This window comes from Tachypleus tridentatus, chromosome 2, assembly GCF_004210375.1.
Source record: "Tachypleus tridentatus isolate NWPU-2018 chromosome 2, ASM421037v1, whole genome shotgun sequence".
NCBI classification, from domain to species: domain Eukaryota; kingdom Metazoa; phylum Arthropoda; class Merostomata; order Xiphosura; family Limulidae; genus Tachypleus; species Tachypleus tridentatus.
In genome coordinates, this window is record NC_134826.1 from 148,985,663 (window position 1) to 149,013,153 (window position 27,491).

A 27,491-nucleotide genomic window follows, 5' to 3' on the forward strand; every position below is an offset into this window, starting at 1 on the left:
TGGTAAACATGACTTTGTTTGTTTCCAGTTCAACAATACACGCCACTTGCTCACATAAATGGCATTGGACAACCTCCACGAACCACTTCATAGCAGTTCTTGTGAGTTATGCTGTAGGATGGCACAATTCAGTACAGAACACGTTATGCATCGTACAGTTGCCTTTACGAATTACTAAATATTTAAGTCCAAGCTCTTCTGTAAGAGGAAAGTCTCGTGTATTATTTAAAACAGATTGATAAAAATCATTCGAAATATATATTATTGGTTGATTTTGACCTGTATCTATAACTTTCCAGGTTAAACTCAAACAAAACATAAATATAGCTGTAGATATAAAAATACGTTTGCAGACAGACAAATCATTGTTTATTTAATCTTTCATTACTATGTAAGCAGAAATTGACACAATTTCATGTGTTGAGGTTTACTGCTCTCAGATCAAACTGTGATATAACACAATTGAACTGTTTTTCTCTGAGATAACATCCACATTAATGTATGATACAAGAGAATGAAGTTAGGGTTACGTTAATTATAAGTACTTCCATCTAAGTATCTAAATAGTTTTCTACTTCCAAGACTTTACGACTGGCCTCAAACTCGTTTTAACGTACACGTGTTCTATACCTGCTATTATATCATAAGATCATTCTACTACACTTTTGTTATTAACAGCACACGGTGTCAGCTTGGAATATTTAGTTTAATAAAGTTTGTAGCTATTTAGTTTCTGATTTCGATACTGTAGAAGAAGGCTAGGCTTACATGGACTGTGAATCTGTAGTTCATGGTTCGCAGTATGTTGGAACACAAATATGCACTTTACATTTACCACTTTGGATACACTATAAAGATGACGTCATCCTTGGTGAGACAAGAGGAACCCACAAGTCGACAATAGAAGCTGTTGCTCGCGCACAGAAAGCATTTTACATAAGAGTTCCGAAACAAGCAAACAGATTACAGAAATATCAGTCGTACGTCAGTATAAACAAAAAGTTACTCGAAACCCCAAATTAAACTTCTTTGATATTTTATGACAAATAATAAATTTAATAAAAAATAACAATCTCAGTCAAGAGCTCGAACTATTTCTTATTTTATATCGAAATATTAGTCGATAACACAATTATATTAGAATATCCTTTCTGGAGCTGGGAATCTATTTTTGACTTGATAGATGTTGTTGTTATTTTTAGCGTGAAGATACACAATGGACTATTTGCATTCTGTATATTATGGAGAATGGAACCTTGAATTTAGAGATGTGAGTTCGCCAATGTATCGCTGCTCCACCTGGGCATGGCATGACAGAATTGCAAATTTATTCTTATCTTGATAGTTTATTTGTTTATTTTAAATTTCGCGAAAAGCTATATGAGGACTATCTGCGCTAGCCGTTTCTAATTTAACGCTGTAAGACAAGAGGGAAGGCAGCTAGTCATCACCACCCGCCGTCAACTCTTGAGCTACTCTTTTGCCAACGAATAGTGGGATTGACCGTAACATTATAAAGTACCCACGCCTGATGGTGCGAGCACGTTTGGTGTGACGGTATTATATTTTGATGGAACTGTGAACTTATGTCTGGTTTGGTGAAATACTGTGAAACAATATTTTTAGTCGTTGACGAAATTGGTTCACATACAATCTTGCAGCCTGAAATTAAATTGACTCAAGTTTCTATCACTGGTTTTATCACGGCTTTTCCTTCGACTGAAACCCCAAAGTTTATACGGTATCAAATATGTGAAAGATTATCACAATCACAAAAAATATTGAAAGAGGGTATTTAAGATTTACATTTTTATTACAGTTCTGATACAGAGGAATATGTTTCAGAGGCTTTACGTTATTGTATTTTGTCTTAATATTATAGTATTAAGACAAAAGTTTCTGAACAGCATAAAGAAAAGAAACTTCAAATTTTCATTAGGTTTAGATTAGGCTTAGCGTTGACCTAATGTAAACGTTCGAGCTGGGGAGTTTGTCTTCTTTCGTCATTATCCAAAGAGATAATAGCAAGTGAAGCTTTAAAACATATAATACTGTACAAAAACACATCTGAAGTAGTTCCTATTAATGTATACCGTTTAAATATACGTTTTGAAAAGAGAATAATATAATGAATATGTCTCATTTAACAAAATATTGTTTTATAGAAACAGTGTTAAGTAGTGTTTAATAACACATAATAAAATATTGTTTTATAGAAACAGTGTTAAGTAGTGTTTAATAATACATAACAAATATTGTTTTATAGAAACAGTGTTGAGTAGTGTTTAATACCACATAATAAAATATTGTTTTATAGAAACAGTGTTGAGTAGTGTTTAATAATACATAACAAATATTGTTTAATAGAAACAGTGTTAAGTAGTGTTTAATAATACATAACAAATATTGTTTTATAGAAACAGTGTTAAGTAGTGTTTAATAACACATAACAAATATTATTTTATAGATACAGTGTTAAGTAGTGTTTAATACCACATAATAAAATATTGTTTTATAGAAACAGTGGTAAGTAGTCTTTAATAACACATAACAAATATTGTTTTATAGAAACAGTGTTAAGTAGTGTTTACTAACACATAACAAATATTGTTTTATAGAAACAGTGTTGAGTGGTATTTAATAATACATAACAAATATTGTTTTATAGAAACAGTGTTGAGTAGTGTTAAATAATACATAACAAATATTGTTTTATAGAAACAGTGTTGAGTGGTATTTAATAATACATAACAAATATTGTTTTATAGAAACAGTGTTAAGTAGTGTTTAATACCACATAATAAAATATTGTTTTATAGAAACAGTGTTGAGTAGTGTTTAATACCACATAATAAAATATTGTTTTATAGAAACAGTGTTGAGTAGTGTTTAATAATACATAACAAATATTGTTTTATAGAAACAGTGTTAAGTAGTGTTTAATAATACATAACAAATATTGTTTTATAGAAACAGTGTTAAGTAGTGTTTAATAACACATAACAAATATTATTTTATAGATACAGTGTTAAGTAGTGTTTAATACCACATAATAAAATATTGTTTTATAGAAACAGTGTTAAGTAGTGTTTAATAATACATAACAAATATTGTTTTATAGAAACAGTGTTAAGTAGTGTTTAATACCACATAATAAAATATTGTTTTATAGAAACAGTGTTAAGTAGTGTTTAATACCACATAACAAAATATTGTTTTATAGAAACAGTGTTGAGTAGTGTTTAATACCACATAACAAATATTGTTTTATAGAAACAGTGTTAAGTAGTGTTTAATAATACATAACAAATATTGTTTTATAGAAACAGTGTTAAGTAGTGTTTAATAACACATAACAAATATTATTTTATAGATACAGTGTTAAGTAGTGTTTAATAACACATAACAAATATTGTTTTATAGAAACAGTGTTAAGTAATGTTTAATAACACATAATAAATATTGTTTTATAGAAACAGTGTTGAGTGGTATTTATTAACACATAACACATGGGTAACAGTTTCTTTAGCTACATCACTCATTCTACACCTGCCACTCGTCATGATATTTTAATTTAACAACCTCACTAATGTTTGCCAGTTTGTCATGTATTTACTGCAACTCATGAGGTCGGTCTGTGTATGTCTGTTGAGGAAACATTTAGAAGTTTACGAAAAACAATGTTAGAAACGGTACATCTGTTTGTTGTTAAGCGCAACGTTTCGTTTATGTCATGCCCCCTCAGAGACTGAAATCAAAATAATTAAAAGAGAAATGGGAAGTTTAGTCTCTTTTTTATATAAACTGAAAATTAAGTCTTAAACATAAGAGTATTGGTTATAATTTTGGAGATACTTAAAGTGTACATCTTACGACATTAAAATTGAACTTATTTATAGTTTCATCGGGAGAGTTATATGTTCTAGTCACAAAGGGATATGTTACATCGTATAACTTGTTCTTGCAATCATAGATGTACCCTCTTCAGGTTGTAAATAATATATGGATGGACACATAACTGTGATAAAATGTCTCTTAAAATAAACTAATAGAAACAGAGATGAAACATGATAAGTAAATATATTTTTTAACGTAAATCAAATTTTCTTGTATGTTCTTTCTCAGAACTGTTCATATAGCGATAAGTTGATTCAGTTTGATTTGGTAGTTGCACACGCTTCTGCCTACAAAAGTTATTTATTGAGAATAAATAGTCAGTTGTTAGGGTTTTATGTATTTGTTCACTGTTGTATTCAAAACTGATATACTTTGTGTTAACTTTAATAAAATTTCTTAATCCAAACAAATACACCCTAGAAATATATATGATGATTGTATAAGTTTAGATAAAGTCGTTTAGTAATATTATGATAGGATAACTTGTAACATTTGCACTGCTGGATTAGGCTAAAAACGCTTTGCTTCGTATTTGATTCAGTTTATTGTCACTTGTTTATATAGGATTACCTAGTATATAAACGTAATTCTTTGTTTGCCTTTCATTGGTCGTTCGTCTCAGAATTTCACGCGTCTCCGCCTGTCCTTGAGCTATTCTGACCAAACATTCCTGATCTCACAAACGCTGCAATTTATTTGTCTTATAAATCATCTGTATCGATTTATGATAAAAGCAGTTGATAAAAAAAAAACCTTTAACTAATTTATTTAATTATGTTTATCTTTAATAATCTTTAGTGTTAGTGATTATCCATGGAGTTGATAACTTAGGGAATAAATATATGTAATGAAATAAATAATGATTCATCTTTTCATAATTTTTCAAAGTTAAAATAATATTCCATATTTAGGTTGAATGGTATAGTTACTTGTGTCTGGAAGCACATTATTCTAATACAATAGTCTAATTATGTAAGCATAATGAAACTATTTTATTTTTGGGGAGCATACGACAAAGATGGACCAATGTTCTGTCGAAACATGAAGTATGTTGCCCCAAATTAAAACCACTTCATTACGTTTATAAGTTGGGTGTTGTTGTTATTGTTTTTTTAAAATTTACTCTCAGTGGAATAGTGAATATAATATAATATAATATAATATAATATAATATAATATAATATAATATAATATAATATAATATAATATAATATAATATAATATAATATAATATAATATAATATAATATAATATAATATAATCACACGATTGTAATGATTTAAAATTAAAGCTCAATTTTTGGTAAACAAAGGTTAATAAAAGACACGTTTTCACAATCGAAATACTAATTGTAATGAACAAGGTTTACGAGTCTGTGTAATCCCTTACAAAATGGTGAACACAAGAGGTTCTTCTCCTAACAGCTGCCTGTTTGCTCAAGTAGGCGTTGCTTTGTGAGAAGCGGTTGGTTTCTTCCCCGTCTTTAATACTAATGTTACCGCATTCACAACTCTGTTCGTTGATTTCAGGCCTCTAACTAGCCTAGATGAACCCTACCGAAAGAGGCTTAACACCTATAACTTCCTGCTCCTGGAACTAGGTAAACAGAGCTTCGCCTCTTCAGAAACGATTTTCTCACGTTTCATACCGAAAAGGACTTCAACAGCCCACTCACGCTTCAGGCATCCTTTGCATATCCACCTACCATATCTCGACACTTCCCATTAGTGTTTTTAATCTGTTTGTAATCCAAAGGTTCCCACAATAGACGTGAAGTAAATATCGTAATCCCAGCATGACGTAACTCTCATCTCACCACTTACAAGGGAACGAGCGAGCGCGTGGTCTTGTGTCGTCCCGACACACGTCTTACAAACACAATCTTCAAGGTGAGTAATAAGTTAGGAAGACAATCGCCACTCTTAGGTGCTTAATTAACCACTTCACAGAAAGACGCCGCACGTTTTATTGGAATACGTTTTCCATTAGCGCATACGTTAGGTCACGTAAAAATAACAGTGAAATACAAGTAGTAATATTACAACACACGTGATTAAATAATGATAATCCGAAAAATGTACAAATAACAAGACGCTTTAAAATATCATTCATATTACTGGGATATAACACTATGATTTATGTGAATTTTAAAAAGCAAAGCCCACTCGCCTGCATCATAAGATTCTGTGTTTTACGTAATTCTTCGAAACCACTGGTCTCACTCACTTCTAACAGATGCCAAACTTATCGCCTTGGCTCCGAGGTTTGCATTACAGCATGTAAGTCAGTAGGCCTACTAACTGCTGTCCGTTTCTTGTCTCAAGTAATTAAACTTGTTTTATAACGACAATGATAGTTAAACTGAATAGTGTAAAATAGTAGTTGAGTTATTTAACTTGCATTATAGCGGCCCTCTATATGTGGACTATTGAACCAAGGACTCACTGACAGAATTGTTTTCTCTGAGGGCTCAGAGAATTATATTATATATATAACATTATATATACTTCAGAGTTTGATCCCTGCAATGTAGACAAGTCAGGCAGTCCTACATGTACAGGTTGACGTGAAAACAAACAAATTAAGGTGTAAAAAGTAAGTTAAAGTGCGCTAAAAAGTAACATTTTGTTAATAAGGACTAACGGAAAACATAAACATGACACTTGTCTCTCTGTCGTCAGTCTGTAAAAAAAATCGTTTGTCAGTGCGGACATTGTCTCAAACATTTTTTTATTAGAAGCAATAAACCTGATATCATTTGAAAGACCTTTGTCCGAAAATTCAATAAAGAATGTTTTTTTTCCTGTTTTTTATTTAATCAAATGTTTTAATGTAAGGAGTTATGGTGCACGATGACATAATGACGACATCATCACGTGACGACTGGTTTAGATTTCAACTTTAGTTTTTTTATTTGCAAAGTATTTCACACAAACAACTCTTAATCCAGACATAATTTACTTAAAAATGAACTTTAAATACAATCTATATGGACTTTGTCGATTATTTAGGCCTAAAATACCAAATGTTTATCTCTTTGTGAACTCGTATTCAGATGATCCTGCATATTCAGCTAAGTTTACCTTCATGAAAACTTGAACTTTATTTTACTTCGCAATAATTTAGCTTCGGTTCGTTTTATAGACTGTTATTAATACCTTGTAGCTACTCTTCCGTTCCTGTAGTATGGATTTTATTATCCGTTTCGGTGAGTTTCTTTAATTAGACTCGTAAAACCGTGCCATATACAGTTTAATACTTGGTACACTGTTATAAACACAGTTGCTTTACTTTATTGTTTACTTTACGTGTAGTATTATTAAATAAAGTTACGTCTACGTGGGTTTGCTTGTCTGACCACGTTAACCATTTTTCGTATAAAACTAACACATAACACCTGCTAGAAAGCGTAGCTTAAATGGTGTGCATGAAGATGTTATAATAAGGTAAATTGAAACAAAGGGCATGAAAACTAGCGCCAATAATCGTGTATTTAAATAGTCGTGCACTGATATGAAACGGCTGTTAAAATTCCGAATATAAGGCGAGTTTCCCAACATGTATATGTTTATCGACAGACCAGCATTTAGCATTTATTCTGACGCAAAATAACTGGTCAGACTTGGAAATAGACAACAAGAAAGAGAAGTATTGTATTTCATGTATAAACGTATGGGTACTGTGATTTATTAGATTAATTTATTCAAATAGTTAAAGTAACAGTTTATAGTAAATAATGCTCAGATGTCGTGAATGATTGAAGTGTTTAATTTCAAACGTACAGACAGCATAAACAGCTGTTTGGTCCTGATGCAAATATTGTGTCTAAAATTGTTCTTCAACAAATCATAAACGTTTTGTGATGTTTTACTTCTAATAACAGTGCAGATTTACGTGTTTAAATAAGATATTTTTTACTTTCATTAATCGTGTAGATTAAGGTGTAGTGTGATTTATTAGATTAATTTATTCAAATAGTTAAAGTAACAGTTTATAGTAAATAATGCTCAGATGTCGTGAATGATTGAAGTGTTTAATTTCAAACGTACAGACAGCATAAACAGCTGTTTGGTCCTGATGCAAATATTGTGTCTAAAATTGTTCTTCAACAAATCATAAACGTTTTGTGATGTTATTACTTCTAATAACAGTGCAGATTTACGTGTTTAAATAAGATATTTTTTACTTTCATTAATCGTGTAGATTAAGGTGTAACCATTTGTTTGTTTTTATAATTATATTTAGTGTTAGTAAGTTCGAGTCCCTGTCCCATCAAACATGCTCGCCCTTTCAGCCGTGAGGGCGTTATAATGTGACGGTCATTCCCACTAGTCGTTGGTAAAAGAGTTGTCCAAGAGTTGGCGGTTGGTGGTAATGACTAGCTACCTTCTATCTCGTCTTACACTGCTAAATTAGTAACGGCTAGCGCAGATAGCCCTCGTGTAGCTTTGCGCGAAATTCAAAAAACAAAAAACAAACAGAATTCTGCTCTGTACCCCGACAACGGTAGAACTCTACTTTGTACACTGACAACGGTAGATCTACACTTTGTTTGCTTGTTTCTTTTTGAATTTTGCACAAAGCTACACAAGAGTTATCTGCGCTAGCCGTCCCTAAATTAGTAGTGTAAGACTAAAGGGAAGGCAGCTAGTCATCACCACCCATCGCCAACTCTTGAACTACTCTTTTACCAACGAATAGTGAGATTAACCGTAATGTTATAACACCTCCACAGCAGAAAGGGCGAACGCGCTTGGTGTGACGGGGATTCGAACCCTCGACCCTCAAATTACGAGTCGAGCACCTTAACCTGAGCCGCTACACTTTGTACCCTAACAACGGTAGAACTCTACTTTGTACCCTGATAAGACACATGACGTCAATCTAGCTCCTCCTACTTCGTGAAAGTGAGGAAGGAACGAATAATTGTTGGATGGCAACAGAAATCTAGTTACCTAGGAAACGTACTAGGGAAAGTTAGAGCAAGTCACTCAGCCATAGGTGGTAACAGCTTGGGCGTGACAGACGTGAAGCAATAAGCCGCTGCACCTGCACCCTGCTGGGAATATTTCACTGCAGAATTTCTGCTTGCTGCAGGTGTACCGACTATCAGAGGTATCTTAGCAACCCTGATATTAATAATAACGTAAAGGACGACGAGACGTCGCACAAAGATATGACGTCAAACTTTAAATGTCTCTTTGTTGCTTGGCATCTCATGTTCCCAATGCTCTTCGTTCATTACTGATTAATTCTAATACTGGTGGACAGCTTCAGAGTAATAATCAAAATATTTTCATAACTCACAGAGTAGCTGCTTTATATACCTTCTCACTAACGCCACTTACTGGCTATTTGAACAAAGATTACTTCAGAAATGTCAATCTTTTAACCGGCAAATCAATAAGAGATAGTAGAGATAATCGTGTTTTATCCTCTCAAACTAAGAGAATGTAAAAATATCATTTCAGGTTTATCTTTTCCCCAAAATAATTCGATGTAAGTTACTATGCACAATCTGTGTCTTCACCACTTTATACAAGTTAATGTAGGTTATTAGATACCTTTATCTTCACCACAAACTTAGACAGTTTATACAAGTTAATGTAGGTAATTAGATACTTTTATCTTCACCACAAACTTAGACAGTTTATACAAGTTAATGTAGGTTATTAGACACTTTTATGATCGCCCCAAACTTAGACTGTTTATAAAAGTTAATGTAGATTAGTATATACTTTTATCTTCACCACAAACTTAGATTGTTTATACAAGTTAATGTAGGTTATTAGATACTTTTATGATCGCCCCAAACTTGGACTGTTTATAAAAGTTAATGTAGATTAGTATATACTTTTATCTTCACCACAAACTTAGATTGTTTATACAAGTTAATGTAGGTTATTAGATACTTTTATGATCGCCCCAAACTTGGACTGTTTATAAAAGTTAATGTAGATTAGTATATACTTTTATCTTCACCACAAACTTAGATTGTTTATACAAGTTAATGTAGGTTATTAGATACTTTTATGATCGCCCCAAACTTGGACTGTTTATAAAAGTTAATGTAGATTAGTATATACTTTTATCTTCACCACAAACTTAGATTGTTTATACAAGTTAATGTAGGTTGTTAATGGAAACATTCTAACAATTTGTAATTAATGGCAACACTCTAACAAGTTGTAATTAATGGCAACATTCTAACAATTTGTAATTAATGGCAACATTCTAACAAGTTGTAATTAATGGCAACACTCTCACAAGTTGTAATTAATGGAAACATTCTAACAATTTGTAATTAATGGCAAAAGTCTAACAATTTGTAATTAATGGCAACACTCTAACAAGTTGTAATTAATGGCAACATTCTAACAATTTGTAATTAATGGCAACATTCTAACAAGTTGTAATTAATGGCAACACTCTCACAAGTTGTAATTAATGGCAACATTCTAACAATTTGTAATTAATAGCAACACTCTAACAATTTGTAATTAATGGCAACACTCTAACAAGTTGTAATTAATGGCAACACTCTAACAAGTTACAATTTTTAGATTTCACGAATATCAAGCAATCTTCGCGAATTCTTTCTAAGCTACGAGTAGATTTTCAGTCGAAGTGCGTCCTTAAATTATATAGATTTATTGCTGAACAATTATGTTAGATGTTAATTAAAAGTATAAAAGGAAAATCAATAATATAAACGTTTTCTTGTTTACAGATTTAAAAAAATCTCTGTTAGTGGTAAGTCTACAGAGAAAAACATTCCCTTTACCAGTTTTATAGACAAAAACTCTCCCATGGTGAAGTTTACCGATGAACAGGTATTTTGCTGTCGGGTATATAGACTAACAGTTCTCTCAGTACTGGGGTGACAGATATACAAATTTCTTATAGTCAGGTTTATTGATAAGCAACTCTCCTAGTGATAGGTTTACAAATGACCAACTCTCCAAAAGTCGCATTTATAGCTGAATAACTCTCCAGTGTGACATTTACAGATAATATGGTTTCCCAGCACCAGATTTATAGACACACATCTCTCCCAGTGACAGATTTATAGATAAACAGATCTCCAAGTGTCAGGTTTAAAGTAAACAACTGTCTTGGTGCCAGACTTATAAATATGTCACTCCCAGTGTCATGTTTATAGCTAAACTATTATTCCATAGCCAGATTTATAGGTAGATAACTCTCTTAGTGCCAGACTTATAGATATACCCCTTACAGAGTCATGTTTATAGCTAAACTATTATTCCATTGCCAGATTTATAGGTAGATAACACTCTTAGTGCCAGACTTATGGATATGTCACTCCCAGTGACATAGTTTATAGCTAAATTATTATTCCATAGCCAGATTTATAGGTAGATAACTCTTTTAGTGCCAGACTTATAGATATGTCACTCCCAGTGTCATGTTTATAAGGTTGTGGTTTACATAATTCATTATTAAAGGCACATGTAACAGCACGGTGTTAATATCTGTGGCTACTCTAATTTAAATCACAGGTAGATATTGACAGAACACGTATAAACGTATAAAATTCACTATCTGTACATACGTCAGATATATAAATTCACTATCTGTACATACGTCAGGTATATAAATTCACTATCTGTACATACGTCAGGTATATAAATTCACTATCTGTACATACGTCAGGTATATAAATTCACTATCTGTACATACGTCAGGTATATAAAAATGGTAAATTCGTGGAAAGGTGTTAACTTATGATATAGTGATAGGTGCATTTTGTCACTGTTTTAATTGAAGCAGTGACTAATTAATTAAGTTTTAGAATAACAAATGCGAACCTGTCTAAGCCGAAAACTCATAAGGCGGAAACCTGTACAAGCCGGAAATATTACATTTTTTCAGCATTATTTTATGATTTCTCTTATAAAACGCCCTCTATATGGCGGAATATGCGTGGCGCGGACAGAAAACTATTTTTCACCTATTTCATCTATCAACAAGTAGGATTAGAAACTGAGTAAGGCGGTAAAAATGTTCTTGATTAAATATTAATTTATTATTTAATAATAATAATAAGTAAGTATTGGTTAAATATATTCTGTTCTTTTTATGACGTCATTATTTTTACAGTTAAATTAAACAAAAGAATGAAACAAGAAAATAGGAATATTCTACTTTTCTTAGATAATGCAAATTGTCACCCAAAAGTTCAACTCTAAACGTTCGTTTAGTCTTTCTACCTCCATGTACAACATCAGTTCTACAGCCACTAGATAATGGAATTATACAGTGTATAAAATTAAAATACAGAAAACCGATGCTTCAGCATATTATTGTAAACATGGATGACTGTAAGAGAGCGTCTGAAATGACCATGAAAATTGACGTGTTAGATTCAATTGTATTTTAAGTCATTCAATCAAATGTGTAATAAAGTGCTTTCAATACTGTTGATTTATTCTTGATAATGACGGAGATTGTGGAGAAGTTGTTTGTTATGATGATTCTAGTGAAATCCAAACTCTTATTGAGAAGATTGATGCAGATGATTCTGCGAACACGGAAAGTTTTGTGAACGTTGACAAGAATGTTAACAGAAACTGATGAAACTGATTTAAAATCTGTAGTAGAATCACAAGATGGTAACAGTGTGAGATTAAACAGTATAATAACTTTATTAACAAACGTCTTATTTCCCTTGAGTCAAGTATAACGTTCCGCTCAAAAAGTATTTATAATTAAGGAAATGCATGTTAACTGTTTAAGTCGGAAAACTTGCTTAAGCCAGAAACTTTACTCAGCCCCGTGCGATTCCACCTTAGACAGGTTTTACTGTATAGCAAAATCAGTAAAATATAAATGGAAGTCAAATTAAAATTAGGATCTAGAAATTAAATATAAATTTATTTTTCTAAACCTACTTTAAAAGAGAGATGAACATGTGACAGCACTGTTTATGTCCTTTGATTGGTCAATTTGTTCTTCTTTGTATTATGAAAAAAAAAAGAGAAATATATATAGACTGCTGTCAGAAACCCACGAAAATACATAGAAGAGAGCTTTTTAAAGTAACCCTTTATCGTAGTGATTATTTTAAAGTATTGAGTGCATGCTAACCCTTTATCTTACTGATCATTTTAAAGTATTGAGTGCATGCTAACCTTTTATCTTACTGATTATTTTAAAGTACTGAGTGCATGCTAACCCTTTATCTTACTGATCATTTTAAAGCACTGAGTGCATGCTAACCCTTTATCTTACTGATTATTTTAAAGTACTGAGTGCATGCTAACCCTTTATCTTACTGATTATTTTAAAGTACTGAGTGCATGCTAACCCTTTATCTTACTGATTATTTTAAAGTACTGAGTGCATGTTAACCCTTTATCTTACTGATAATTTTAAAGTATTGAGTGCATGTTAACCCTTTATCTTACTGATTATTTTAAAGTATTGAGTGCATGTTAACCCTTTATCTTACTGATTATTTTAAAGTACTGAGTGCATGTTAACCCTTTATCTTACTGATTATTTTAAAGTACTGAGTACATGCTAACCCTTTATCTTACTGATTATTTTAAAGAAATAATTTACACAAAGCTGATCCAATCTAGTTTAAGTTCTTCGTCACCACGTGCACAGAGAGACAACTGCCCCGTGTTTCTTTTGTTACACAAGGGAAGAACAACAACACGTGTTTCAGTATTTCGTTTTGTATCTTAAACTTGAAAGAGACAAAAAAAGGTTAAGTTTGGAGCAGAATACAGCTTTATGATTATGTTAACAAATCTAAAATATTACACTTTAAGACTAAAACAAAGTTTACATAGCGCGTTCTATCTATGTGTCTGTCGTTATTTTGATAGCGTGGTAAAGAAAAACAGCACGATATAAGCTAAGACATGATAAAATATGACATCAAAACAACGGTTAAACCTCTGTAAAGGTGAACTAATTGTGTGAGTAATATTTCGACAAAGGGAGATGAACCTTAAACTAAACAATAAGAGAGTACATTAATGCGTCGAAGCAACAAGCCACTGTCTGATTATGAAATTTTAATACGAAGAATAGGAAAACGTATAAGAGAAAGCTATATCAAAACTTTCTGAAAACCAAACAGAAGTGAAGGCGTGAGTCGTATAAAAAACAAACACACTCGTATATACGTATGTGTATATATATATATATATATATGACTGTAAGATCCAATTACTCAATCTAATAAAATTTAGGATACTGGTTTGTGTTAATAAAAATTTTGTTTTCGAAATAAAATGTATATTTCTTCAAAACTAGTAGTAAACATCTGTAGGAGCTGTCGGTACTACATACAGGTGTTATCTTATCTAACTATTAATACATGTATTTATTGTCTTCCATTATTACTAACCTAACATTATCATACACGTGTATGCACTGTGTTGTTTATAGAACCTGTACATATACATAATGCCCCTATTACAGAAAAATATTCAGCCATACGAACTTTCACTTTGCTGTTAAAACCTTAACGTGTTGCTACTACAAAACAGAAATATTAGACCCGGCCAGATGATTAGAGTGCTCGACATGTCATCTGAAGGTCGGGGGTTCGAATTTCTTCCCCATAGGACATGCTCGCCCTTCCCTCCGTGGGGGCGTTATAATGTGACAATCAATCCCACTATTCGTTGGTAAAAGAGTAGCCCAAGAGTTGGCGGTGGATTGTGATGACTAGCTGCCTTCCCTCCAGTCTTACACTACTAAATTAGGGACGGCTAGCGCAGATAGCCCTCCTGTAGCTTTGCACGAAATAAAAAAAACAACAAAATACTAATATATATGTAGCGTATTTTGTGGTATGACGAACCCATAAATAATGCCACAACGAAACAGAAATATTCGCCTATACATATTGTTACTTCATGGTGTTAAAAACCTATGAGGAATGGCCCTACGAAACAGAACTGTGTTTCTTTGTTCTACTAAGAACTTGTTGGTATTGCCCCTAGAAAACAGAAACGTTCATTTTCATGTAGTGTTCCTGCGTGGTATTGAAAACCAATTGCCACCAGGTAGTAGGAGTATACATCTGTATGTATTGTCTTTAACTAGCCACCAGGTAGTAGGGTACACATCTGTATGTATTGTCTTTAACTAGCCACCAGGTAGTAGGAGTACACATCTGTATGTATTGTCTTTAACTAGCCACCAGGTAGTAGGAGTATACATCTGTATGTATCGTCTTTAACTTGCCACCAGGTTGTAGAAGTATACATCTGTATGTATTGTCTTTAACTACCCACCATGTAGTTTGACTATACATCTGTATGTATTGTCTTTAACTAGCCACCAGGTAGTAGGAGTACACATCTGTATGTATTGTCTTTAACTAGCCACCAGGTAGTAGGAGTACACATCTGTATGTATTGTCTTTAACTAGCCACCAGGTAGTAGGAGTACACATCTGTATGTATTGTCTTTAACTAGCCACCAGGTAGTAGGGTACACATCTGTATGTATTGTCTTTAACTAGCCACCAGGTAGTAGGAGTACACATCTGTATGTATTGTCTTTAACTAGCCACCAGGTGGTAGGGTACACATCTGTATGTATTGTCTTTAACTAGCCACCAGGTAGTAGGAGTACACATCTGTATGTATTGTCTTTAACTAGCCACCAGGTAGTAGGAGTATACATCTGTATGTATTGTCTTTAACTAGCCACCAGGTAGTAGGGTACACATCTGTATGTATTGTCTTTAACTAGCCACCAGGTAGTAGGAGTACACATCTGTATGTATTGTCTTTAACTAGCCACCAGGTAGTAGGAGTATACATCTGTATGTATTGTCTTTAACTAGCCACCAGGTAGTAGGGTACACATCTGTATGTATTGTCTTTAACTAGCCACCAGGTAGTGGAAGTATACATCTGTATGTATTGTCTTTACTAGCCACCAGGTAGAAGGAGTACACATCTGTATGTATTGTCTTTAACTAGCCACCAGGTAGTAGGAGTACACATCTGTATGTATTGTCTTTTACTAGCCACCAGGTAGTGGAAGTATACATCTGTATGTATTGTCTTTTACTAGCCACCAGGTAGAAGGAGTACACATCTGTATGTATTGTCTTTTACTAGCCACCAGGTAGAAGGAGTACACATCTGTATGTATTGTCTTTAACTAGCCACCAGGTGGTAGGGTATACATCTGTATGTATTGTCTTTAACTAGCCACCAGGTAGTAGGAGTATACATCTGTATGTATTGTCTTTAACTAGCCACCAGGTAGTAGAAGTATACATCTGTATGTATTGTCTTTAACTAGCCACCAGGTAGTAGGAGTATACATCTGTATGTATTGTCTTTAACTATTGTATTTTTTAAGAATATTTCACATTGTTCAATACTGTATATCGGTCGTCTTTAAATAATAGATATCGTACACGTGTGTTTTCTATCTTCCAATTAAAATTTACACTGATAACATAAAATTAGAATATTTAGTTGTCATTAAAATAATTCTATAGTAGCACCATAATTAAAATGTCTGAGAACAATACATGCGTATAATAACAATCCAACAAATACATACATTTTCTATTTACTTTAACAGTGACCTTAATTTCAATTATTCGAATAGATATTATTTTAGTTCTGTTATTTCTCCTTAAACTTTTTAAACTGGTGAACCAAAATGTATCATGAACCTAAACGAACTGCAAAATAATCACTGTCTATTGTTTTAAAGTTGTACAAACTTTGACTGGAGTTATATCCTTCTCCGACTTTGTATCATCTCGAAATATTGATTTTGATGACGTCATGGATAAACAAACCCACCAACTCGCTGTTTGCACAGTAAACATCACCGTATCATTGGAGTGACATATTACTTTAGATTAGCAGAAAAAAACAACAACGTAAAATTCAATGATAATATTACAAGTTTATTGATCTACGGTTATGTAAAACTGACTTTGATTTGTGAACAGTCATCGTGCACACGGTTACAAGTGTAACTCCATCATGTGGAACCTCATTTGGAAGGACTTCGAAAGATAAATTTCAAATTAAATATGAGATACATTCTTTTTTGTACTTCGGATACATGGTTCGATGTGGAACTTATTCCGTAACCTTGTGCATAGTCAGAACTTGTAAATCAATGAAAAATTCCATCTGTTAAAAAATGTACGTTTTATTCGATAGACAGGAAACGAGAAGTGGCAGAAGTAATACCACAATCCAGTGAACACTCACAAGAAGTGACAGAAGTAATACCACAATCCAGTGAACACTCATAAGAAGTGACAGAAGTAATACCACAATCTAGTGAACACTCACAAGAAGTGACAGAAGTAATACCACAATCTAGTGAACACTCACAAGAAGTGACAGAAGTAATACCACAATCTGTGAACACTCACAAGAAGTGACAGAAGTAATACCACAATCCAGTGAACACTCACAAGAAGTGACAGAAGTAACACCACAATCCAGTGAACACTCACAAGAAGTGACAGAAGTAATACCACAATCCAGTGAACACTCACAAGAAGTGACAGAAGTAATACCACAATCCAGTGAACACTCACAAGAAGTCACAAGAAGTGACAGAAGTAATACCACAATCCAGTGAACACTCACAAGAAGTGACAGAAGTAATACCACAACCCAGTGAACACTCACAAGAAGTGACAGAAGTAATATCACAATCCAGTGAACACTCACAAGAAGTGACAGAAGTAATATCACAATCCAGTGAACACTCACAAGAAGTGACAGAAGTAATATCACAATCCAGTGAACACTCACAAGAAGTGACAGAAGTAATATCACAATCCAGTGAACACTCACAAGAAGTGACAGAAGTAATACCACAATCCAGTGAACACTCACAAGAAGTGACAGAAGTAATACCACAATCCAGTGAACACTCACAAGAAGTGACAGAAGTAACACCACAATCCAGTGAACACTCACAAGAAGTGACAGAAGTAATACCACAATCCAGTGAACACTCACAAGAAGTGACAGAAGTAATACCACAATCCAGTGAACACTCACAAGAAGTGACAGAAGTAATACCACAATCCAGTGAACACTCACAAGAAGTGACAGAAGTAATACCACAATCTAGTGAACACTCACAAGAAGTGACAGAAGTAATACCACAATCCAGTGAACACTCATAAGAAGTGACAAAAGTAATACCACAATCCAGTGGACAACCAAGTTCATGTTTTCTGCAGATGCAACGCTTTGTATCACAGTCGTTGTAGCACGTGCATCGAACCATATTCAGTAGGCGTGTTACTTAAGACATTGTCCTTTTCTTGGACATTTTGTCACATTCTGTTGTCTCTAGACCAGTTCCCATCTACTGTTACGCTTATATATGTAAAAACGGCTGGTATGAGGTTACTTTTTTATGTAGAGGAGCGAACAACGTGTCGACCTTATTTGGTCATCGTCAGGTTCACAAAGAAAGAAAGAGGTAACTGATCGATAGCTGGCCATTTGTTTATAGGGGGTTGTGTAATTGAGTGTAGGAATGTAGAGGGCGTGCTTAGATGTTGGATTATATTTATTAATATAGGTATAAAGGCGTTCCTTTGTATTGGTTTATTTTGGGCTTGAGTTGTTATATAAGTAAGGCTTCTTTAATTTTCCGTTTGTTTATGTTTGTTTCTTTATTTAGTATTTGAGTGTTTTCTATGGTTATGTTGTGTTTATTTGATTTGCAGTGTTTGAAAACGTGTGAAGGTGACTTTTTATGTTCTTTGAATCTGGTTTCCATTTTTCTACTTGTTTCTCCAATATAGAAGTCGTGGCAGTTATCACATTGTATTTTATAAATAATGTTGGTGTGGTGTTTGTCAGTGTAGATTTTACATAGTATAGACCTCAGTTTTGTGGCTGGTTTTTGAATAAATTTGGTATTAACTGGAATGTCATATTTTGTTACTAGTTTTTGCCAAATGTTGGTTATTTTTCTGCTGATGTCGGGAATATATGGTATGCAGCAGTATATGGTTTCGTGATTTTTTGATTCGTGAGATATATTTACCTTTGTTGGTTGATTTTGCTTTCTGTCTAGGTGTGTGCGTATAATTTTTTCTACGGTTTGTGAGGGAAACTTATTGATGTTAATAAAGTATTGTTTTATTTTGTCTAATTCGTTGTTAATTTTATCTGGTGAGCATAATTTTATGGCTGTGTTTATTTGATTTCTTAGTATGTTGAGTTTTTGTTTTGTTTCATGTGCTGAGTCCCAAGGAATGTATAGTCAGTATGGGTGATTTTTCGGTGGATTTCTGTTTTAAATTGTGTATCGGTTCTTGTAATTTTGAGGTTAAGAAATGATATTTAGGTAACTGCTTTGAAGAAGAATGAGAGATATATTAATCAATGATTACAAACCTTACATGTCAAGCTACATAAATGATAAAACAAACGTCAATAGGTGAGGAATCAATCAATATTTTGATTGGATAGAAACGAGTATAGCGTGTACATAATTATTTTTTTCCAACTACTTTAAAGTGGAACTTTTTGGTCCAAGGCTCTCCACCTTATGTCGATTTTGTTATTAGCATCCATGTTTTTGTTTTGTTCTATAGCTAGCTTTTCTTTGAATTCATGATAATTTGTTCATATAAATTTTGTGCATAGCTTCACAGTTGGATTTCTCTGGACATTTATAAAAACAATTGTATTAACCTTACGCCTACTTAGTTGTTAATATTTGAAAAGTAAATTAAAAAAATTCTCCTTTTCTTAGTCACTTGACAATCTCTGAGACTTAACCGATAAGACAATTGTATGAATATATTAGTCACTAACTTAGCATTGTCTTAGATCGTATCAGAAGAACGTATGAATGTTAAGCCTACTCACTCAGCAATATTTTAACGTAATTTAATGTCGGAAAATACTTACGAGAGTTTTACGAAATATTTGTTAGCAATATTTAATACTTTAATTTAATTATATTAAAACATTTTATAGATGTCGTGCCTACTTGTTCAGAAATATTTTATAGTTTAATTTAACCTTTTCAGAAGTTCACACACTTTATGCGTGCTCACTTAAATTCGTTAAAGGTTTTATATATCCTCATAAAGTCTAAATGGTTTTATCATAATTATAGGATTGCGTGGTTATTTAAATGTCAATTCTCGTAAGTTCTATTTTTTCATACTTGTTCTTGTGAGTGAAAACAAAAAAGAATGCACAGAATATTCTAACCACAATGCATCTGCTATACTCAGTGCCGACGGGACCTTTCGTACAATACGAGGGATCATCAGAGCAGCTGGGATAATACAAACACAATAGTGTTTATTTATATCACGAAATTACACAAATAACTACTACATTAAGTCAGAGAGAAATATAATTTTTTTCAATCTTGTATGAGTGATCTATAAAAAATAATTACGGTAAATATTATAAAATGTTATTTTATGGTAAAAACAATTCAAAGCTTGCTTTGCTTTCTTATTGGTTCATTTTTAACATTGTCTATTTAGTTTATTGTGCTTTGAATGTCATAAATAAGTATTTGTTAGGGTTCCGTCAAACTAGTATTAGCATTATTCGATCTCGAAATTATGATCTCCATGACGTATGAATTGGATATTGTGTTCAAAATAAATAATAAATATAAATCAGCAAAGGTTACTAAAATAGTGTGTTCAAAATAAATAGTAAATATAAATCAGCAAAGGTTACTAAAATAGTACTTTAGACGACGTTAAACCGGATCAAAAATATTACAGAGAATTGTTGCACTTTTGGTGACGAGTTTGCATATTTTTTATTAAACTACATATCTCGTGGTTCTGGATATATCAAGTGTTTTGATCGGTTAAGAGACTTCTAGAAACCAGCCAAAAGTAAACACGGTTGAACGAGCCCTTAAAAGCTTTGGGATAGAAGAGTATAGATAAGGACAGGAAAGATAAGAAACTAGGACTGGTATATGAGGTCCCCCCCTCCCTATTTAAACTGTCCAACATTTGAATAATAATAATAACAGCTGGAAGAATCTAAAACTAACAGTATGGTATAGCAGCACGTGCGCTGACACACCAGGTTGCACGTGTCGGGCACTACTTTGTCAATTTCTCATAACCAACCTTTCAAACACACACACACAAACTGAAAGCATACGTCACGCCGTGTTTACAGCCCACGTGAGATGATTTTCCACTGTTAAGCAAGGGCTGAGTTTTGCCCTCATTCGTTACATCAATTAGTTTTACGCAAAAGCCACCTTACATGATTTGCACGTGCGCAGTCCAGGTTGGGGGAAAATATATTATGGGCAAACCGCGTCAGCTGCCTATTGAGGGAGACCAACGCGTCACCTTTGCCCTGATATTGTAATATCTCATACAGTTACCACTAATTCTTTACAAGCAATGATAAACATCTACGTGATATGAACCGGATTCCTGTCGAATCATCCATACCATTCTGTAGTAGTCGCGTGTTTCTTACAAATATGTGTATGTTGGGCTCCTTGTTCTTTTAATGTGAATATAGACAAAATATTGCTACTGATAAAAAATTCATTAATAATACTATGTAACACAAATTATGCTCCTGGATAGTATGTGTTACTTTTTAATTTCTTATGTTGTAAAGGTACAAAAAATGGCCATCATTCCCTTCAAACTTTGCTTTTGTGACCTGATTAACAAAATTTAGAAATTAACCTATTTTCTATGTAAAAACGGGCAAATTTGCACATTTTCATTTACATAAGGTCTGAATAAAACAATATATGAATCAAGATTTACATGTATTTATACTAAAGTTATACCAAAATGTTTAGAAGTGAGTAGTTTTTCGAGTTTTGCGACTGTTATGTAAATCACTTTCACGTGTCAGCCCCCAAATATAGTCTCCTATCATGTTTTCGTTATACGCTTCCAGATCACAAAAGCAAAGTTTGAAGAGAAAAATAGGTCTTTTCCATTTACTTTAGGCATAAGTAATTGGGAAATAACACTTTATGTCCAGGAACAAGAAAAATTAAAAATTTCGTTACATAATGTTATCAATCGTGTATAAAAACGCCTCCACTTCGTTGGTTTCTATATGGAGATAAAAAACGAGTCTTCCAATGTTGTTGCTTGTTGTAATGGATTTCAATGAAGATAGTTGTATGATCAGTGTTACCATGGATTCATAAGCTCATATGCAACCATAACTGTTACTGTGCATTTCCTATCTGTCTTTGTATATGAACAGGTCCAAACAATATTCTGTGTAGTTTCTGTAGTTTGACAATTTCCCATACAAACGCAGACAATAAATACACAGTATAGTTTCTATTGTTGGACCTGTTCATATGCAAAGACAGATAGGAAATACACAGTAACACTCTGGAATAAAACTCTAGAAATTGTACTGTGTATTTCGTATCTGTGTTTATGCATATACAGGTCCTACTACAGAAGTTAGTGTTCCTACCTATGTTTATATATCTACAGAACTTACAGCAGAAGTTAGTGTTCCTACTTATGTTTGTGTACCAACAGGTCTTACTACAGAATCTAGTCTTCCTACCTATGTTTATATACCAACAGGACTTACAGCAGAAGTTAGTGTTCCTACTTATGTTTGTGTACCAACAGGTCTTACTACAGAATCTAGTCTTCCTACCTATGTTTATATACCAACAGGACTTACAGCAGAAGTTAGTGTTCCTTCTTATGTTTGTGTACCAACAGGTCTTATTACAGAATCTAGTCTTCCTACCTATCTTTGATTACCTACAGGTCCTACTATACAGAGGTTAATCTTTCTACCTACAGCCATGTGAAAAAATTAGGACACCCTATGACAGCCTGTATATTTTTGTAACATTTTTGGATGTATGGATATTCAATCTCAATTGTAACAATACTGAGAGATTAAAGTAATGTAACAAAACAATTGAAACTGAAGAAAAGACTTTTCAAGATCTTCTGTACATGTAATTCGACACAAATGCATATTCTAACTGAGCAAAAGTTAGGACACCCCTACATTTATACCCACATAAAATGGCTCAACTCACACACAGGTGTATCACACCAGGTGCACGTAATTAGAAGATCATTACTCAGCATTGTGAATGAGGCTTGCCCTATTTAAACCTCAGACATGTTGTTTGGTGTGCTCCTGACTGTTGAAGTGAGAGTGAGTACCATGGTGAGAGCAAAAGAGCTGCCTGAGGCCTTCAAAAAGAAAATTGTAGCAGCTTATGAGTCTGGTAAGGGATTTAAAAAGATCTCAAAAGATTTTAAAATCAGTCATTCCACTGTCCGGAAAATAGTCAACAAGTGGAGGGCTTTCAAAACAATTGCCAACATGCCCAGGTCTGGTCGTCCAAGCAAGTTCACCCCGATAGAAGGCCGCAAAATGCTAAAAGAGGTCTCCAAACACTCTAACATGTCATCACGGGACTTACAGCAGGCTCTGGCTACTGTTAATGTGAAAGTGCGTGTCTCTACAATCAGAAAGAGACTGCACAAGTTTAACTTGCGTGGGAAGTGTGCAAGGAGGAAACCTTTGCTCTCTAAGAGAAACATCAAAACCAGACTGAAGTTTGACAGAGAGAATGTAGACAAAGACCAGGACTTCTGGAATAATGTTCTTTGAACAGATGAGTCCAAATTTAATTATTTGGACACCAGAACAGATGACATGTTTGGCGTAAATCAAATACAGCATTCCAGGAAAAGAACCTCACACCAACTGTGAAGCATGGAGGTGGAAGTGTCATGGTTTGGGGCTGCTTTGCTGCAGCAGAACCTGGACAGCTCACAATCATAGAATCCACCATGAATTCTACTGTGTATCAGAGGGTGCTTGAGAATCATGTGAGACCATCTGTACGAAAATTAAACCTGAAGCGAAACTGGAACCTGCAACACGACGATGACCCAAAACATACCATTAAATCCACCAAGGACTAGCTGAAAACTAAGAAATGGAGAGTCCTAGAATGGTCGAGTCAAAGCCCAGATCATAATCCCATTGAGATGCTGTGGGTGACTTAAAACGGGCTGTACATGCAAGAAACCCCTCAAACATCTCATAGCTGAAAGACTTCTACATTGAGGAGTGGGGCAAACTTTCTTCAGACCGATGTCAGAGACTGGTAGATGGCTACAAGAAGCGTCTCACTGCAGTTATTTCAGCAAAAGTGGTAACACTAGCTATAAGGGGGTAGAGTACCCCAACATTTTCCTCAGTTCGAATATGCATTTTTGTAGCATGACATTTACAGAAGATCTTCAAAAGTCTTTTCTTTAGTTTTAATTGTTTAATTATATTCGTATAATCTCCCAGTATTGTTAAAATTGAGATTAAATATCTATATATCCAAAAACGTTACAAAAATACACAGGCTTTCATAGGGTGTCCTCACTTTTTCACATGACTGTACGTTTGTATACCTACAAGTCCTACTACAGAAGTTAGTATTCCGACTTATGTTTGTATACCTACAAGTCCTACCAGAAGTTATTATCACGACTTATGTTTGTATACCTACAAGTCCTACTGCAGAAGTTAGTATCCCAACTTATGTTTGTAAACCTACAGGTCCTACTACAGAAGTTAGTATTCCGACTTATGTTTGTATACCTACAAGTCCTACTACAGAAGTTAGTATTCCGACTTATGTTTGTATACCTACAAGTCCTACTACAGAAGTTAGTATTCCGACTTATGTTTGTATACCTACAAGTCCTACTACATGTTAGTATTCCGACTTATGTTTCTATACCAACTACAGAAGTTAGTATTCCGACTTATGTTTGTATACCTACAGGTCCTACTACAGAAGCTAATGTTTCTAAATGTATTTTTTATACTTACAGGTCCTACCATACAGAAGTTTGTCATCCTACTTATATTTGCATACCCTTACAGGTCCTACCATACAGAAGTTAGTCATCCTACCTATATTTGCATGCTTCCACGGGTCCTACCATACAGAGTTAGTCATCCTACCTATATTTGCATACTTACAGGTTCTACTATACAGAAGTTAGTCATCCTACCTATATTTGCATACTTACAGGTCCTACTATATTTGCAAGGTCCTACTGCATACAGACCTGTACACCAGTCATCCTACCTATATTTGCATACCTTACAGGTTACCTACCATACCTACAATTACACTACATAAGTTAGTCATCCTACCTATATTTGCAAATACTTTACTACAAGGTTAGTATTCCTTATGTTTGTTACTAAGGTCTACTACTAGTTATGACATCCTACCTATGTTTGATACTTACAGGTTCTACCTAGAGGGTTGAGTCATCCTACAGAAGTTAGTCACCATACAGAGTTACATCTATATATTTTGTATACTTACTACAAGTTAGTCATCCTACCTATATGTTTGTATACTTACGGGTCTACTATACAGAGTTAGTCATCCTACCTATATTTGCATACTTACTAATATACAAAGTTGTTTCCGACTTATATTTGCATTACAGGGTCCTACTACAGAAGTTAGTCATTCCTACCTATATTTGCATACTTACAGGTCCTACTATACAGAAGTTAGTCATCCTACCTATATTTGCATACTTTTTTACAGGTTCTACTATACAGAAGTTAGTCATCCTACCTATATTTGCATATACAGGTTCTACTATACAGAAGTTGTCATCCTACCTATATTTGCATACTTACAGGTCCTACTATATAGAAGTCGGTCATTCTACCTATATATTTTTATACTTACAGGTCCTACTATACAGGAGTTAGTCATCCTACCTATATTTGCATACTTACAGGTCCTAATATACAGAGTTAGTCATCCTACCTATATTTGCATACTTACAGGTCCTAATATACAGAGGTTAGTCATCCTACCTATATTTGCATACTTACGGGTTCTACTATACAGAAGTTAGTCATTCTACCTATATTTGCATACTTAAAGGTTCTACTATACAGAAGTTAGTCATCCTACCTATATTTGCATACTTACAGGTTCTACTATACAGAAGTTAGTCATCCTACCTATATTTGCATACTTACAGGTCTACTACTACAGAAGTTAGTCATCCTACCTATATTTGCATACTTACAGGTCCTACTATATTTTAGAGTAGTTGGGTCATTCTACCTATATTTGCTATACTTACAGGTCCTACTATACAGGAGTTAGTCATCCTACCTATATTTGCATACTTACAGGTTCTACTATACAGAAGTTAGTCATCCCACCTATATTTGCATACCTTACAGGTTCTACTATACAGAAGTTAGTCATCCTACCTATATTTGCATACTTACAGGTTCTACTATACAGAAGTTAGTCATCCTACCTATATTTGCATACTTACAGGTCCTACTATACAGAAGTTAGTCATACCCATACTTACAGGTCTATATACTTAGGTCCTAAGTTAGTCATCCTACCTATATTTGCATACTTACAGGTCCTACTATACAGAAGTTAGTCATCCTACCTATATTTGCATACTCTACAGGTCCTACATACATACAGAAGTTAGTCATCCTACCTATATTTGCATACCCTTACAGGTCCCTATATACAGAAGTTAGTCATCCTACCTATATTTGCATACTTACAGGTTCTACTATACAGAGTTAGTCATCCTACCTATATTTTGCATACTTACAGGTTCTACCTATACAGAAGTTAGTCATGTCTACCTATATTTTGCATACTTACAGGTTCTACCTATACAGAAGTTAGTCATCCTACCTATATTTGCATACTTACAGGTTCCTACTACAGAAGTTAGTCATCCTACCTATATTTGCATGGTCCTTACAGGTCCTACCATACAGGAGTTAGTCATCCTACCTATATTTGCATACCTAATACAGGTCATCCTACCTATATTTGCATACTTACAGTTCTACACTACAGAAGTCATTCTACCTATATTGCATACTTAGGTTCTACTATACAGAGTTAGTCATCCCTACCTATATTTGCATACTTACAGGTCCTACTATACAGAAGTTAGTCATCCTACCTATATTTGCATACTTACAGGTCCTACTATATGTTGATGTTGGTCATCCTACCTATATTTGCATACTTACAGGTCCTACTATACAGAAGTTAGTCATCCTACCTATATTTGCATACTTACAGGTCCTACTATACACAGGGTTGGTCATCCTACCTATATTGCATACTTGGGTCCTACTATACAGAAGTTAGTCATCCTACCTATATTTGCATACTTACAGGTCCTACTATACAGAAGTTAGTCATCCTACCTATATTTGCATACTTACAGGGTTCTACTATACAGGAAGTTGGTCATCCTACCTATATTTGCATACCTAGATTCTACTATACAGAGTTAGTCATCCTACCTATATTTGCATACTTACAGGTCCTACTATACAGGAGTTAGTCATCCTACCTATATTTGCATGCCACAGGTCCTACTATAGATATCATCCACCTATATTATGCATACTTACAGGTCCTACTATACAGAAGTTAGTCATCCTACCTATATTTGCATACTTACAGGTTCTACTATACAGAAGTTAGTCATTCTACCTATATTTGCATACCTTACAGGTTCTACTATACAG